Here is a 9,611-nt window from a genome sequence, read left to right on the forward strand (position 1 = left end):
TACAGTGGTGCAGTACATGCATCAGTAAGACAGCTATTGTTACATTTGGAAAGTGATATACTCTACCTCTATATTCTCACATACCGTATCAAATCTGCAATAAAACAAAAAATTGTGATTGAATGATGCGTTTAGATCATTATATTCTTTGCTTGGCAGGACACAGTAGATAAAGTAGTAACATTTGATACTATGAGATTGGGATGCCACCATGAAAAAGCCCTTATCTTGACTTAATTAGCTACTAACTACACCATAATTCATCATAAAGTCATCATTTATTACTAATTACTGTCGATTTTGGGGGCATTTGCCTCATTCTGGGTGTGTCTGTTGGCTGAACATAGAGAATACAGGAAGGAAGTGGACACTCTAGGACTCCAGTTAAAGAGGGAAGAGCGTCCAACAACCGATTAAGGCATGGTCAGTAGTCCACACCCCCTTCCACACTTCCTATCTGTGTGAGCAGAGAGAGGGGGTGGGAAAGAGGATGGGAGCGAGAGAGATGGAGTGTGAGAAAGATTGAGCGAGAGACCGGAAGTTCACAGATCTCTCATGTCCTTTCTGTGGCCACTTCACCCAAGTGACACAGTGACTTATGGTTGAGGGCCACATCATTTAGACACACAGACACACTCACACAGGAAGGACAGATAAGATTGTGAGCATTGTAGGGACACAGACCTATCTGTAAACTAAAGACACACAGCTTAGAACTATGAACCTCCACGCTTTGCTCAACCACTGAAGCTAAACATGATGGACAGCTACTACTGGAACATCTCAACTCATAGGTAAGCATTATCAGTATGAATAACAACAACCGTATACAGCGTTTTTTTGGCTTTACTTTTCATTTAGTTTCTTCAATCACTTTATTTGGATATTTTCAAATACAGGAGAGAATATTCTCTAGATGTTCTGACTATCAAGAGATGATTGGTTCGATTTAGTTAGAGACCACGTAAACTCTTTTGACATGCAGCAACTCTGTCTTCTGACTTTCTATACTGGCCACCCAAGCTGTACACGTATGTAGTTGTAGCACGCTATAGTCTATTCTGTACAAATTATGAGATTCTGTGGATAGTTAGCTGAATATATACAGATAATCCGTCAGGGACTATATAAAGAAGATACTGTATGTTACCCTTTATCTGTGTCCATTGCTTTCCATTGAAATATCACCACATGCCAGCTCAAATTGAGTTGCCAACAAGACGGATAATGATTAGCCACTGATATACATTACTACTGTAGATGAAAATATTGAGTAAAGGCTAGATATGGACGGTTTGTTTCGCAGCATTTATTGAAACGTAATTTAGCCAGGAACAGTAAGTCATTGAAAACAAAGTCTCTTCTACATTTACAAGCAGGGGTGAACAGCATTTAATCACGTAGGCAAACATGAATACTGTAGCAATAACACAAACTGCCATAAAATAGGAGGTGTAATAAAACAATTTAATCCAGAACTATCAGTCCACTGTGCTAGACACATTGCTCATGAAGTCACCAGTACATACGGAATGTCAGTCACATCTAACAATAAGACATAATTCTTTAGCTTGACAATAAAGAAATCGGAATCTAAAACAAAAATCCAGAAAATCACATTGTATGATTTTTAAGTAATTAATTTGCATGACATAAGTATTTGATCACCTACCAACCAGTAAGAAGTCCGGCTCTCACAGACCTGTTAGTTTTTCTTTAAGAAGCCTTCCTGTTCTCCACTCATTACCTGTATAAACTGCACCTGTTTGAACTCGTTACCTGTATAAAAGACACCTGTCCACACACTCAATCAAACAGACTCCAACCTCTCCACAATGGCCAAGACCAGAGAGCTGTGTAAGGACATCAGGGATAAAATTGTAGACCTGCACAAGGCTGGGATGGGCTACAGGACAATAGGCAAGCAGCTTGGTGAGAAGGCAACAACTGTTGGCGCAATTATTAGAAAATGGAAGAAGTTCAAGATGACAGTCAATCACCCTCGGTCTGGGGCTCCATGCAAGATCTCACCTCATGGGGCATCAATGATCATGAGGAAGGTGAGGGATCAGCCCAGAACTACACGGCAGGACCTGGTCAATGACCTGAAGAGAGCTGGGACCACAGTCTCAAAGAAAACCATTAGTAACACACTACGCCGTCATGGATTAAAATCCTGCAGCGCACGCAAGGTCCCCGTGCTCAAGCCAGCGCATGTCCAGGCCCGTCTGAAGTTTGCCAATGACATCTGGATGATCCAGAGGAGGAATGGGAGATGGTCATGTGGTCTGATGAGACAAAAATAAAGCTTTTTGGTCTAAACTCCACTCGCCGTGTTTGGAGGAAGAAGAAGGATGAGTACAACCCCAAGAACACCATCCCAACCGTGAAGCATGGAGGTGGAAACATCATTCTTTGGGGATGCTTTTCTGCAAAGGGGACAGGACGACTGCACCATATTGAGGGGAGGATGGATGGGGCCATGTATCGCTAGATCTTGGCCAACAACCTCCTTCCCTCAGTAAGAGCATTGAAGATGGGTCGTGGCTGGGTCTTCCAGCATGACAACGACCCAAAACACACAGCCAGGGCAACTAAGAAGTGGCTCCGTAAGAAGCATCTCAAGGTCCTGGAGTGGCCTAGCCAGTCTCCAGACCTGAACACAATAGAACATCTTTGGAGGGAGCTGAAAGTCTGTATTGCCCAGCGACAGCCCCGAAACCTGAAGGATCTGGAGAAGGTCTATATGGAGGAGTGGGCCAAAATCCCTGCTGCAGTGTGTGCAAACCTGGTCAAGACCTACAGGAAATGTATGATCTCTGTAATTGCAAACAAAGGTTTCTGTACCAAATATTAAGTTCTGCTTTTCTGATGTATCAAATACTTATGTCATGCAATAAAATGCAAATTAGTTACTTAAAAATCATACAATGTGATTTTCTGGATTTTTGTTTTAGATTCCGTCTCTCACAGATGAAGTGTACCTATGATAAAAATTACAGACCTCTACATGCTTTGTAAGTAGGAAAACCTGCAAAATCGGCAGTGTGTCAAATACTTGTTCTCCCCACTGTAGACTGAAAGTTTATTGGTTGCCAGACAACAGGACTGTTTGTTTTACTGTTGGCTCACTCATGGGAATATACATACAATGCATTCGGAAAATATTCAGACCCCTTGACTTTTTCCACATTTTGTTACGTTACAGCCTTATTCTAAAATGAATGAAATCGTTTTTATTTCTCATCAATCTATAAACAATATCCCATAATAACAAAGCAAAAAAACGTTTTTGCTGTGGGGTTGTTTTTCAGCGGCAGGGACTGGGAGACTAGTCAGGATCAAGGGAAAGATGAACGGAGCAAAGTACAGAGAGATCCTTGATGAAAACCTTCTCCAGAGCGCTCAGGACCTCAGACTGGGGCGAAGGTTCACTTTCCAACAGGACAACAACCCTAAGCACACAGCCAAGACAACACAGGAGTGGCTTCGGGACAAGTCTCTGAATGTCCTTGAGTGGCTCAGCCAGAGCCCGGACTTGAACACGATCGAACATCTCTGGAGAGACCTGAAAATAGCTGTGCAGCGACGCTCCCCATCCAACCTGACAGAGCTTGAGAGGATCTGCAGAGAAGAATGGGAGAAACTCCCCAAATACAGGTTGTCAAGCTTGTAGCGTCATACCCAAGAAGACTCGAGGCTGTAATCGCCGCCAAAGTTTTTTAATTAAATGTGCAACTATTTCTGCAAAACGTTTTAAATAACTGTTTTTGCTTTGTCATTATAGGGTATTGTGTGTTGATTGATGAGGAAAAAAACAAATGTAATCCATTTTAGAATAAGGCTGTAATGTAACAAAATGTGGAAAAAGTTAAGGGGTCCGAATGCACTGCTCACTGATGGGAATATACACCTCTTCGGCAGTTTTACTATCTCACCACCAGGGGATGCTGCAACACCTTCAGCACACCTACTTCCCGCAGCTATGACTCAGAGAGACTGGTGAAATGAGTCATAAGCCAAAACAATCATATGATTCCTGTCTATGTATGCCTCTGGAAAGGAAATGGAGAGACTGTATGCAAAATGGAACAGGATGGCAATCATGTTCTTACAAGTTCCTTGTTGGACTGATATGTTTTAGGTAGAATGCAGACAATATGTCAATATCCAATGAATTCAAATCAAATCAAATCATCAACAAAAAAATGTCACATGTGCCGAATACAGCAGGTACCGTGAAATGCTTACTTACAAGCCGTTAACCAACAATGTAGTTCAAGAAATAGATTTAAGAAAATATTTACTAAATAAACTAAAGTTAATAAGTAACACAATAAAATAACAATAACGAGGGGGTACCAGTACCGAGTCAATGTGCGGGGGTACAGGTTAGTCGAGGTAATTTGTACATGTAGGTAGGGTTAAAGTGACTATGCATAGATAATAAACAGCGAGTAGCAGCAGTGTAAAAACAAAGGGAGGGGGGAGGGGGGTCAATGTAAATAGTCCGGGAGGCCATTTTATTAATTGTTCAGCAGTGTCGGATTACTGTTATTTCTCTAATTAACTAACTATGTTTAATTGTTACCCAATGAAATGAATCATGTAACAATTAACTCATTAGGATTTGGGGCACCACGAGAGCGGTTGTTTAAAGAGTTACCATCTCCCAAATTAAACTCTAGAAGGTCTATACCTATCACATCGATAAACAGTCAACTTATTAATCATAACCTCGTATCATATCATCATTCTGAACGTCGTAACCTCCTTGCATCTGCAAAAAAAAACAGCCTTACTTATGTACTACACAAATTGGTTTAATTATTTATTTACTAGCTAACTAAATGGTAACACAGGATAACATACACACTTAATACATTAACAACAGGTCCCTAGCGGACTGATAACAACATGGCTGCTTGTTTCAAAAGAGGGACAGGTAGAGAGACAGGGACAGAAACACTTCACGTTGGTACATTTAGAAACTACTCTCACTTATATTTCTCCTATACTTTGCACACGAACTGCCGCCCGCTTGGAGTAAGAAATCATGAATGCATTTAAGTGAAGTGCCACCATGTAGCTCTCTCTCTCAGAACCGGGCCACCCTGGAAAGGGAGTTGGTTGGGCCTTCTCAAGGCTCGCTCGTAAGGCTCTGATTGTCCTGCAGTTACAACAAGTCTTCTACTGTTGTGGTCCTCTGTAGTTGTCCGATGTCCGGTGACTTGTCATGTAGTCCTAAACAGAATTACAGAATGGATTTTCCTTCCACTCGTTCTGGAAGATTGCTTCTTTGAAGATAGGTTGGCCAGCCGTGTCGATGGTTCCCCAGTGGGGTGATGAGAGTAGCTTAGTTGGACAGTTTGGATGGAGTAGTAGAATGGTCCCACTTAAATCCACTTTCGACGATACTGTCCCTAGGACAGCTAATCAGCCGTACCAGTGATTACCAGGAGGGGAGTTTTCTTCTCCACCTCGTGTTGCAATTCAAAGTTCCAACCATTTTAAACGTGTAGCTCCCGCTTTTACATTTTCTGGTCTGATATGTTAATTGTTAACCAATCCTTTTATACACTCTGGTCGAAAGGGACGGTTCCGTCAGGCTGACACGCTCTCTGACCTTACTCGGTGCGTGACTAATTACTGTGCAAAGTTTAAAGAAAACCATTATCTTTTATGGCTCCTAAAATCACATCCCTATCTTAACAAAAATACTTTCATCATTTTTCATATTTCATGCACAACGCAGTGGATGAAAACTTTGTACATGTAGTGGGTATACTTAATAAGTTACAGTATTTCCTTTACAACATTTTTAATGACATCACAAAATAACCAACCAAACGACATTCGTTGTCTATAGATCGCCTCTGACCATTCCCCACATTCTCTGTTAGGAATATTGTTCCAGTATTCGCTTTTGAATGTGTTAGAGGTTCAGCAGGATAAGTCTGTGGAACAAAGAACATTCCTTTGGTCAATACTGGAGACGGAGACCCTGGGCCTTCTCTCAGTGATTTACAACAGGGCGTGAGGTGTCAAACCGGCCCAGTTCCCTCCTCCCCCTCTCTTTGAAGGAAAGGGGGTCTGGTTGAAGTTATTAATTGCAAACCTGATCTGACCTATTTGGATCCTCACAGGACAGTCATGACAGCAGTCTTATGGCTTGGGGGTAGAAGCTGTTAAGGAACCTTTTGGTCCTAGACTTGGCGCTCCGGTACCGCTTGCCATGTGGTAGCAAAGAGAACAGTCTATGACTTCGGTGACTGGAGTCTTTGACAATTTTTTGGGCCTTCCTCTGACACCGCCTAGTATATACAGTTGAAGTTGGAAGTTTACATACACTAAGGTTGGAGTCATTAAAACTCATTTTTCAACTACTCCACAAATTTCTTGTTAAGAAACTATAGTTTTGGCAAGTTGGTTAGGACATCTACTTTGTGCATGACACAAGTAATTTTTCCAACAATTGTTTACAGACAGATTATTTCACTTATAATTCATTGTATCCCAATTCCAGTGGGTCAGAAGTTTACATACACTAAGTTGACTGTGCCTTTAAACAGTTTGGAAAATTCCAGAAAATGATGTCATGGCTTTAGAAGCTTCTGATAATTGACATCATTTGAGTACCTGTGGATGTATTTCAAGGCCTACCTTCAAACTCAGTGCCTCTTTGCTTGACATCATGGGAAAATCAAAAGAAATCAGCCAAGACCTCAGAAAAAGAATTGTAGACCTCCACAAGTCTGGTTCATCCTTGGGAGCAATTTCCAAACACCTGAAGGTACCACGTTCATCTGTACAAACAATAGTACGCAAGTATAAACACCATGGGACCACACAGCCGTCATACCACTCAGGAAGGAGATGCGTTCTGTCTCCTAGAGATGAATGTACTTTGGTGCGAAAAGTGCAAATAAATCCCAGAACAACAGCAAAGAACCTTGTGAAGATGCTGGAGGAAACAGGTACAAAAGTATCTATACAGTATCCACAGTAAAACTAATCCTATATCGACAACCTGAATGGCCGCTCAGCAAGGAAGACGCCACTGCTCCAAAACTGCCATAAAAAAGACAGACTACAGTTTGCAACTGCACATGGGGACAAAGATCGTACTTTTTGGAGAAATGTCCTCTGGTCAGATGAAACAAAATTAAAACTGTTTGGCCATAATGACCATCGTTATGTTTGGAGGAAAAAGGGGGAGGCTTGCAAGCCGAAGAACACCATCCCAACCGTGACGCACAGGGGTGGCAGCATCATGCTGTGGGGGTGCTTTGCTGCAAGAGGGACTGGTGCACTTCACAAAATAGATGGCATCATGAGGAAGGAAAATTATGTGGATATATTGAAGCAACATCTCAAGACATCAGTCAGGAAGTTAAAGCTTGGTCACAAATGGGTCTTCCAAATGGACAATGACCCCAAGCATACTTCTTTAATATTAGACATCGCGCACCAGCTGTTATTGACAAATAGACACATTGTATAGTCATTGTATAGTATGTGGGTGTGCACCACAGGAGGTTAGTGGCACCTTAATTGGTCAGAATGGGCTTGTGGTAATGAGTGGAATGGTGTCAAATACATCAAACACATGTTTGATACCATTCCTTTCAAATCAAATCAAATCAAATTGTATTGGTCACATGCGCCGAATACAACAGGTGCAGACATTACAGTGAAATGCTTACTTACAGCCCTTAACCAACAGCGCATTTATTTTTAACAAAGAAAGTAAAAATAAAACAACAACAAAAAAAGTGTTGAGAAAAAAAGAGCAGAAGTAAAATAAAATAACAGTAGGGAAGCTATATATACAGGGGGGTACCGGTGCAGAGTCAATGTGCGGGGGCACCGGCTAGTTGAGGTAGTTGAAGTAATATGTACATGTGGGTAGAGTTAAAGTGACTATGCATAAATAATTAACAGAGTAGCAGCAGCGTAAAAAGGATGGGGTGGGGGGGCAGTGCAAATAGTCCGGGTAGCCATGATTAGCTGTTCAGGAGTCTTATGGCTTGGGGGTAGAAGCTGTTGAGAAGTCTTTTGGACCTAGACTTGGCACTCCGGTACCGCTTGCCGTGCGGAAGCAGAGAGAACAGTCTATGACTAGGGTGGCTGGAGTCTTTGACAATTTTGAGGGCCTTCCTCTGACACCGCCTGGTATAGAGGTCCTGGATGGCAGGAAGCTTGGCCCCAGTGATGTACTGGGCCGTACGCACTACCCTCTGTAGTGCCTTGCGGTCGGAGGCCAAGCAGTTGCCATACCAGGCGGTGATGCAACCAGTCAGGATGCTCTCGATGGTGCAGCTGTAGATTTTTTTGAGGATCTGAGGACCCATGCCAAATCTTTTTAGTCTCCTGAGGGGGAATAGGCTTTGTCGTGCCCTCTTCACGACTGTCTTGGTGTGTTTGGACCATGATAGTTCGTTGGTGATGTGGACACCAAGGAACTTGAAGCTCTCAACCTGTTCCACTACAGCCCCGTCGATGAGAATGGGGGCGTGCTCAGTCCTCTTTTTTTTCCTGTAGTCCACAATCATCTCCTTTGTCTTGGTCACGTTGAGGGAGAGGTTGTTGTCCTGGCACCACACGGCCAGGTCTCTGACCTCCTCCCTATAGGCTGTCTCATCGTTGTCGGTGATCAGGCCTACCACTGTTGTGTCGTCGGCAAACTTAATGATGGTGTTGGAGTCGTGCCTGGCCATGCAGTCATGGGTGAACAGAGAGTACAGGAGGGGACTGAGCACGCACCCCTGAGGGGCCCCCGTGTTGAGGATCAGTGTGGCAGATGTGTTGTTACCTACCCTTACCACCTGGGGGCGGCCCGTCAGGAAGTCCAGGATCCAGTTGCAGAGGGAGGTGTTTAGTCCCAGGATCCTTAGCTTAGTGATGAGCTTAGAGGGCACTATGGTGTTGAATGCTGAGCTGTAGTCAATTAATAGCATTCTCACGTAGGTGTTCCTCTTGTCCAGGTGGGAAAGGGCAGTGTGGAGTGCAATAGAGATTGCATCATCTGTGGATCTGTTGGGGCGGTATGCAAATTGGAGTGGGTCTAGGGTTTCTGGGATAATGGTGTTGATGTGAGCCATGACCAGCCTTTCAAAGCACTTCATGGCTACAGACGTCAGTGCTACGGGTCGGTAGTCATTTAGGCAGGTTATCTTAGAGTCCTTGGGCACGGGGACTATGGTGGTCTGCTTGAAACATGTTGGTATTACAGACTCAGTCAGGGACATGTTGAAAATGTCAGTGAAGACACTTGCCAGTTGGTCAGCACATGCTCGGAGTACACGTCCTGGTAATCCGTCTGGCCCTGCGGCCTTGTGAATGTTGACCTGCTTAAAAGTCTTACTCACATCGGCTACGGAGAGCGTGATCACATAGTCATCCGGAACAGCTGGTGCTCTCATGCATGCTTCAGTGTTGCTTGCCTCGAAGCGAGCATCGAAGTGGTATAGCTCGTCTGGTAGGCTTGTGTCACTGGGCAGCTCGTGGCTGTGCTTCCCTTTGTAGTCTGTAATAGTTTTCAAGCCCTGCCACATCCGACGAGCGTCAGAGCAAGTGTAGTACGATTCAATCTTAGTCCTGTATTGACT

Source organism: Coregonus lavaretus, assembly GCF_964263955.1.
Source record: "Coregonus lavaretus genome assembly, chromosome: 3".
NCBI lineage: Eukaryota > Metazoa > Chordata > Actinopteri > Salmoniformes > Salmonidae > Coregonus > Coregonus lavaretus.